At 46.2% G+C, this 8452-nt stretch overlaps 1 protein-coding gene across 2 annotated transcripts in view; it reads right to left on the bottom strand.

Annotated features, from left to right (window-relative positions):
• Positions 1–295: 295 nt before the first annotated feature.
• TSHZ2 (teashirt zinc finger homeobox 2) overlaps positions 296–8452 on the bottom strand; it is a 494232-nt gene continuing 486075 nt past the window's right edge. For both annotated transcript variants that reach the window (XM_075528508.1, XM_075528507.1), the window contains exon 3: positions 296–8452. This exon is cut by the window's right edge and continues 812 nt beyond it. The gene's annotated coding sequence lies outside the window, so the exon portion shown is untranslated.

Here is an 8452-nt window from a genome sequence, read left to right on the forward strand (position 1 = left end):
ACGGAAATGAAGCCATTTGCAAAGCTAATGGTGCTGCGTGCCAGGCGAGGCTTGTCTGGGCGCCACCACCTCAGTGAGCTTTCAGAAAGGTGGTTCAATATCTGCAGCATTAAAACCAAGCATGACCGCCAGCACAACCCTAATTGAACACACCCGGGTCCTTAATGCCTGGCAGTTGGGCTTCTGATGCAAATGATGATAAGGTTTCAGATGGGAATAGTCTATGTCCATTAACTGTTGAGTGTATGTGTGTGTGTTTGTGTGTGTGTTGTCTCCCTCCCCCTCCCCCTCCCCCAGCCAGGAAAGAGTTATCCCGTTTAACCATGTAAGCACCCTAGAAGCCTTTGGGGTGGAAACAAAGGCTCATAGACCCTTGGCGAGTAAGTTGTATGACTTTTTTGACAATCAGGAGAAGAAGTAGGCTCTAGGATTCAGGACGTGAATTACAGTTTGTCAAGTAGGCTGACTCTGCATAACAGACCACCGCCCCAAAACAAACTCTTTAGATATCAGAGGCATCATAGCGTCTGCGGTACCATTCGAAGGGTTTTCTACATCTCTGCCGTCAGGGCTTATTTCTGGTGGTCAGATTGTATTAAAAGCGCTGCACAAGTCCCTGCCAGGGCACCTCCACACAGCCCCCCCCCCCCCCCCCGGGCTCCATGGCCCCTGCGTCCCAAGGGAGTCCTTGGTACCCTTCCAGGGGCTGATCCTGGAGTGCCTCCTGACCGGATTTAAGTTGCTGGGGAGGTAAAGACTGGGCCGTTTATAATTAGGGGGGGCTGACAGGTTGGTGGACCAAGAGACAAAGGCAGGAGCGTCTCTGCTGGAAATCCCCAGAGGGATTTTGTTTGTCTTTGGTGGTCATTCTGCTTGTTTTGCTTCCCTCTAGCTGGCCAGGCCGTTGTCCTTTCGAGTGGTGGTGTTTGCAGTGTGGCAGAGTCCATGGCATTGAGCGCTCCTATTGGAGGCTGGTGGGGCGGGAGAGGGGCAGTGGCCAGCCCAGGGAAGGGGACTGCAGGGCTCAGAGAAGCCAGCAGGACTGCCCACCTGTGATGAATCAGTTTGGCCACAGGGTGGTATAATCCTCCCAGCAGACAACTTCCCCCCACCCCTTCATTGTAAGGACAATTTATAATCATCAAAAACAAGTGAAACATGGTTTTGATTAAAACAGCCTGTTGGCTCAATAATCTTTGTAATTTTAAAAACATCCTTAGTGCTGAGGAAGAACGTACTCTGATGTCAGGAATGGCCTGGGGCCCCATTACAACCGCCGTGGAATAAATAAGGGGAAGCATCGAGAGGTCATAAAAACAAAATTAAGCTAATGTTTCAAATTTTGACAATTATGAATTCTTCCTCGAAGAAGACATTTAAAAAAATTCCCCCCCACCCCCAGGCACTATTAGACAAAATACAGAGAGGATAATTCTACATGGATGAGTTTGCAGTTTTCCCCCAGGGGTTAAAAAAAGCATGCCTTTAAAGGAAAACTGAAATACAACGTCGGCTTCTCTCAGGATCCAGCAAGTGGCCAGGACTCATGCAGGCAGACGGCAGAAGGGGGTCTGATCATTTCTTTGCCAGCTCAGATCGAATTCGTTCATCGGCTGTTGAAAGAGATAGATCAGGGAGGGGAGGGGAGGGGAAATTACAAGCATCATTTTCTATACAAAAGACTCCCCAAGTTCCCCGGTCGTGGACCGGTTTGGTAAGAAACCGAAAACAAGCAAATATAACCGAATCTGTGTTCGTACGTGGCGATATAGTTAGTATCTACAAATATGTACAATATGAAAATGCACGGGACGGTTTCAGTTTCCAACCAGCCAAGCTGCGATTGTATGGAAGGTAAACAGCGCGGCTCGCATCCTGGTCTGTAGGCAAATGTAGCCTTGTATGTACAGCATGCAGGTAACAGGATTGTGTGCACGCGTGCGCGCGCATGCGCGGACTGACACGCACATTCTGCAGGTGCGGCAGCAGGTATTTGTCCCGGGAAACGACGTCTGGGCTTCCCTGACATGAAGGCGTGTTTGCTCTTTTCTTGCTTATTTATTTTTCTCCGCTGGCAAATAAACACTTTCTTTCTGAGCCAGGATGAATGTCATTTACCATAACCCGCCTGGCCTCACCTTCCCCACTGTCCTTCCAAAAACCCAAGAGAAAAGTCTAGACCGCACCCAAGCGGGCCACGACATAATGTACACCCCGGGTGGCCGCCAAATGTCTTTAAGAAAGGGAAGCGCTCTGGAGGACAAGGGTGGCGGTGGCCTCCAGGTAGCTCTCCTGATTTTACAAAGCAACGTCAGATGGTCAGCGATCAAATTGGGATGGTGTTAGAAAGATGGCCGGTCATCAGAGACCAAAGAAGGATAGATTGTATCCCGAGATAAGACGACAACGAAGAACCCTGAGTCACATGAATGTCGTTTCATGGGTCAGCCTTTTTTTTGTTTTGAGCTACATGGAACGTTCTAGCATCTGATGTCTCAGAAAAAAGGCTGCAGAGCTGAAACGTATCCAGACTAGTTATCCCAGTACACAATGGGAACAAAGTTAAAAAAATTTATTTACATCTTCTCTGCAGATTGGTTGAACTTTTGAGTATTAAAATATGTATGTATGTAGAGACAGACACCTGTCTAATGCCCAGATGCTATGCGGGTGGTTTAGAAAGCGGAAGTGTCCCTGCTTAATGTCTTCCCATTGAAATATAATCGTGTGATTGTTCACGTTCTGGAAATATGAGCCGTTGCCTGGGGACTGGTAGCCAAATGGAGGTCTCAGGTTCAGGAGAATCTCATAAGAATAAGGGAATTCATTTTTATTTTTGAGGGAGGGGGCGTCACCTGTGGTTAGGGTTTTTTTTTTTTTAGGTAATGTATTCAAGATTTTCAACTTCTCCTGGGTGTTCTCACACAAAGAGTTATTGTTAGTATGTCCCAAAGCAATTTTCAGCAAATCAACACGGTATAAAGGACTGGGGGTATTTACTCTGTCTTTCCCAAGTGGACCACTGGAAAAAAAACAGCAAAAAGAGCCCTTAATGATAAGTACATGATATTGGTAAAATCATTTGTGTGCTGAAGGAAAGGTGTCAGATCAGGATGTCATTCCTTGGAAAAGCCATTTTACTTGGAATATGTATATATATATAATTTCTGATGGAAATGGACAAAGTCCTGATGCAGAAATACGGTTCCACCTGGTACTAGCATTTAAAAACAGCCCTATTCTAATCCATAAAACATTTCTAGTTTTCCCTGAAGCTTTGGGCTGCCTTTCGCATGAATAATTTCTGGAACAACACCCACACCCGTTAGTCCATTGTTCGTAACTATTGGAAGAAGATGAACTGGAGGCTGGAAATTGTGGATGTGGTGTGCCTTTGAATCTGTCGAAGGAAACCGAAGGAGGTAAGTGGCTTCCTGCTTTGGAGGAAGTGGTACAACCCCCCTCTAGAAATACTAAGAATGATTCACAAGTTTCGAAACCGCAAATGCTTCCCTGCCTTGGGAACTCGGCGTCCCCCACACCCCTTTTGCTCTCTCTCTTTCAGTTTACCAGCTCAATCTTTGTCTCAAAGTATTTCCTGGATGTTTTGAGAAATGGCCACATACAGGCAGGGAGAAAATGAAATTAGCATTTTCACATGTCACAGGGAAGGGAAAAATAATCAAAAAGTTCAGTTTTTTTAACTTTATGCATGTTCCACAGAGATTTTACTTGTATTGCTCTTGAGAACTGTGTGTGTGTGTGTACGCACACGCGCTGTCTTTTTTGTTTTTTTTTTTTGCGCTGTCTTTAAGGCCTCCAATATCGAGTATTATTGGAGCACTTGTCTGCTCCTAGTCTTGTGCAAGAAATTGAGAAGAATGGGAAAGAAACTATTTTGACTTCGTTGGGTTTAGCAAAAATATTTAATTGGCTTAAAAAACCAGTCTGAAGGATAAGAGCATAAGGTTAGGACACAGCCAGGCGATGTGGGGTGTGGCAGGAAGCCCCGAACTATAAGCCCTCTCGAAAGTCTTGCCATCTCTTGATTTTCTGTGGAGCGTTTCAGAAAGCCTTAGATACCGGACTGTCCACAGAACGTGGAAAACATGGTGAAGTTCCCGCACCTGTGGACATACTCTTGCCGTCACCCACCTCCTCACGGCTTCACCAAAGTTAGAAAACCGCTTCCCAAACATGTCAGTTTACTTGCTTGTTTACTGCATTGCAATCTGGTGCAGCGGCCGGGGCCGAGGACATGAATTTTGCAAGATTTAAACAACAGAGAAGGTACCCTTGGGGGGCGGACTTGGACAAATCTATTTGTGACCTGAGCAGAAGTCTGTGGGGACAGTCTGGGCTATTCAATTTATTCCGTGATTATATTCTGTTTTTAGGCCTTGACCTATTTTTAAGTTCCTTCCTCCTAGCATGCGTTTCAGAAGGCGGGTTTCTTATTCTGAAATACTATTATATTTGAGAGCCGGAAAGAGGCACGGACAATGCCAGGCCAGTCGGACGGGAGGTGAGCTTTGCCCCCTGGGAGGTGGGGGCCTGGGTACAGCTAGCTGCCTTTCTGAACGGCTCTTAGCATTGCAAAGAGCACCAGGACCAGGATTGAGCAAGACTTCTTCATGTTGTGCCTACAGGAGTATTGGGTATCTGGTCAACCACCAGTGGCCATTGAATCGATTCTAACTCAGGATGGTCTTGCATGTGAGAGTGGAACTAGGTGCCCCAGGGATTACTTGTTCAAGAGTAGGTGGGCCGGCTCTTTTCCCAAGGTTCCTCCGGGTGGATTTGGCTCATCAGCTGACCGAGTGCACCGTTGGTACCACCCTAGGATGCCAGGGCACTTAATACAACCCCAACCACACCAATCAAAAGGATTCTGACTCGGCGACCCGAGAGGACAGGGTAGAACAGCCCCATCGAGTTTCCAAGGCTGTGATCCTTACGGAAGCCAGCGACCACCTCTTTCTTCTGCAAAGAACAAAACAAAACAAAAAACCTGCTGGGCTGGAACTGCCGACCGCTAGTTAGCAGTTGAATGCTTCATGGCTGTGAAGTCAGGTTGCCGGCACGTGGTCGATGTTGGATGCCTGATGTATGAATGAGCAGAATGGACGGTTTCCTTTTGTGCCTCTTGTCCCCAGTGCTCTGTAATATGCAGTGGGGTTGGTGAATCCCCTCGACTGCGAACTATAGCCAAATATTTGCAGTGTACGTCTTTGGGCAATTCTGTAATAGATGATGCAGTTTGCAGCTGGCTGGGGAAGGATGGCAATCTTTATATACCACAGGGTGGTGGAGGAATTGAGATATTTGAGTATCATTTGCATGGTATTTGCATGTCCCTCTTTGACAGTTCTAACTAACCCGGAGAGAGGTAGGGAATGGCATGGAAGCAGAGAGAAATGTTCTCCTGCCTTCCTGTTATTTAATTTTTCCCTCCAGAAAGAACTTCCTAGAAGGTTCCCTGGGCTTGCCAAATGAAGGCAGGCCTGGTCCCCAACAGACCCCCCAAGAACTGCATGCAGCTCACAGCATGCGTCCAGGGTCTTGGTTCCCAAGGAGAACACGAGTAACTTTCCCTCAGCAGCGATGGTCATGATTTCCAAGCATCAAGTCACCGATTTTATCAAGTTCCTCAATATTTTTGTCTCTTGCCTCATCTCCTACCCCACCATGGAAAGTGTGCTAACACAACCAGACAGACTCGGAAGACAGCTTCGCCACTTGGCATAGCATCGTTCACAAAGCCAGTGTCTGTATCCTGCTCAGGCAAGTGACATCTGGGGCCTCAACTGCTTGCAAGAGACGCCATTCAAGATAGAAGGATTGGTCTCTTCTGTGTAGCAAAAGAGAACAGAGGAAATCAGAAGCCCCAACCAGAAACTAGTCCATGAGACTAACAGTGTGCATGAGTTGTCTCACTTCTAATTTGAAACCAGAAGAACTAGATGGTGCCCGGCTACTGTGGCCAACCGTGTTGACCAGGGACACCATAGAATGTCCAAGATAAAATAGGAGAAAAATGTAGAACAAAATGCAAAAATCTGAAGAAAAAAATAGGGTCAGGCCTTCTGGACTGAATAGAGACTGGACCAAAGGTACCCAACCTTGTCTGGCTTACTAGCCCTTTTGCAGAAAAAGCCCTGACAAACTAAAACAACCCCCCCACTCAGTGGCCCTGGCAATAACACCTTTTGCATGAAAGCCCATAAGCCAGGATGCAGCGCAACTATCTGCTTTTAACCCCCCCCCTCCACCGGCATCATTCCTGTGTTTGGCAGGAGTAGTATTGCCTACTTCGAGAAGCACCGGGGTAGGGGGGTGGGGGGTAGAGGAAGCCCTGATGCCATCGCCCAGAGATTCCCCTGTGAATTTGGAGTGGAAGCTCTTTCTGCAGGTGGCTTTCTAGCCCAAAGACAGTCTCATCCCTGAGCAATGCGCACCCTTCCTTTGACAGTGCACAAGGTGAGACCAGATGGTCAGCATTTACCCAAAAGCAAAGATGTGAGGGCAAGGAGGGCGGCTAGATCCAAGGAAACAGGACCAACAGAATGCCAACCACGAGCGTGATGACAGATGGGAACAATGGAACCAAGGTGCCTGGGATAATCTGCATGGAAACTGTTCCAGGGGAACTTTCATGGCTGTGTACAGCTTCACTCGAAACACACTCACATGTGATTTAAATAAAAATAACCATATAGATGATATCTTGAAGCAGATGCTTTTATTATTCTTGTGTTTCTTAGAAGAGAGGAAAAAAAATCCCAGGAAGCTGAGAGCTGTATTGTTTTCTCCCCATGTGGGAGGGGGAGGAGAGGAGCTCATTTGCCTTTGGATCCTGGTGGCAGGATCTGAATGTAGAACGCTATAACCCTGGGTGGGAGGGGGTGGTTTTTCCCAGCTTCCAGAACCCCAATGCGAATGCACGGATTTCCCTGTAATAGGCCGCTGTGGTCTAAGACAGCGCTCAGTAGAGTCCACCCTTCAATCTTCCCCCGTCTGAAGACGCTTCCTTTCCAGTTGAGCCCCACTCCTTTCCAGTTGAACAGGTTAAGCAAAGACAGACCTCGCTGTTCTCAATTCACTTTATGATCCTCCCATCATAAAAAATAATATCAGCACCTTGCTTTTCATGTCAGAGCTACATTTGAGCCGCTGTTCCCAATGCCCATGAGTAAATCCCATAAAAGCCGCCCCGGTGTACTGTTGCTATTTTTCCTTGTGGGTGATTGATTGATGGATGAGTGCTGACACTTCAATGAAGCTATTTCGACTGCCATCTCAGTCCGATGATGTGAGGGGTGTATTTTCTGTCCATGCCTCATTACTTCAGAATGACATTCCTGGAACTTCATTTACTTTTTTCCTCCTTCCCTGAAGCGCCATATTTTTTCCCATCTAGGTTATGCATGCCATAAAAAAAGCAATTTGCTATTATATGTGGCATAAGGGCAACACTTTCTCTAGGAGGTAAATAAGTCCCCCCCCCCTTCCCCTTATTTTAATCCCAATGCTGAATTTAGGGATCATGTCAAAATTTCCCAAACAACACCAACAGGCAGTAGCCTCCTTAGGACATGGGGAAGAGCAAGATTTGCTTTCATTTGGTCAATGTTGAGATGTGTGTGTGTGTGTGTGTGTGTGTGTGCGCGCGTATGTGTGTGCATAATCATGGCAATTAAAGCAATAACAAAAATAACTCTTCTGTTGCAGAGATCATCTAGTTCTTAGTGTTGTTTCTAGAGTAGTTTAAATACATCACCTATAGCTGAATAGCAATTTACAACACGACCCAGACGTATCTGTCCTTGGAGAATAAGATTCATTGTTTCAATGCAATGATGGATTTCTCTATTGTAGGTTGCGTTCAGTTGTACAGAAAAGGCTCAACTCGAATAAACAGACCTACTTCTGTTTTTCCAAACAGTGCACTAGGTAGGCAAGACTCTTAATATTAAAGCATGCTCTAAGCTTTTCCAAGTTGACGTAGGAGCTGATTTTAATCTGTGTAATACAGTATTCCCGTTAATAATAACGTATAATTAAGACATCCGTTAAAAATCCATAACGTTAATTTAATGGAGAAAATCTAATACAGTTCTATTGGAATTTTTACGTTAAATTAACTTTAACGGGCTTTTAATGGATGTCTTAATTAGATCTCATTATTAACGGGAATATTCCACAAATTAAAACTGGGCCCTCAAAGTTTTAATGAAAAAAGTTGCAGGAACACATTTAAAATGGACACTCTATTTCATGCTTTCTGTTGCTCCCAAACCCAAGAGCTTATCGACACCAGGTCCTGAAGAAAGAACCAGGGTCCCAGAAATAAGCTGCTGCTGCTGCTGCTGCACTTTCCGCCCCAAGGGGATCTCATCTCCTTGCTCTCCACTCGCGCCAGCCTCCCCGCCACCCGGGTTCTCCGGTTTCC

This window comes from Tenrec ecaudatus, chromosome 12 (assembly GCF_050624435.1).
Source record: "Tenrec ecaudatus isolate mTenEca1 chromosome 12, mTenEca1.hap1, whole genome shotgun sequence".
Classification (NCBI taxonomy): domain Eukaryota; kingdom Metazoa; phylum Chordata; class Mammalia; order Afrosoricida; family Tenrecidae; genus Tenrec; species Tenrec ecaudatus.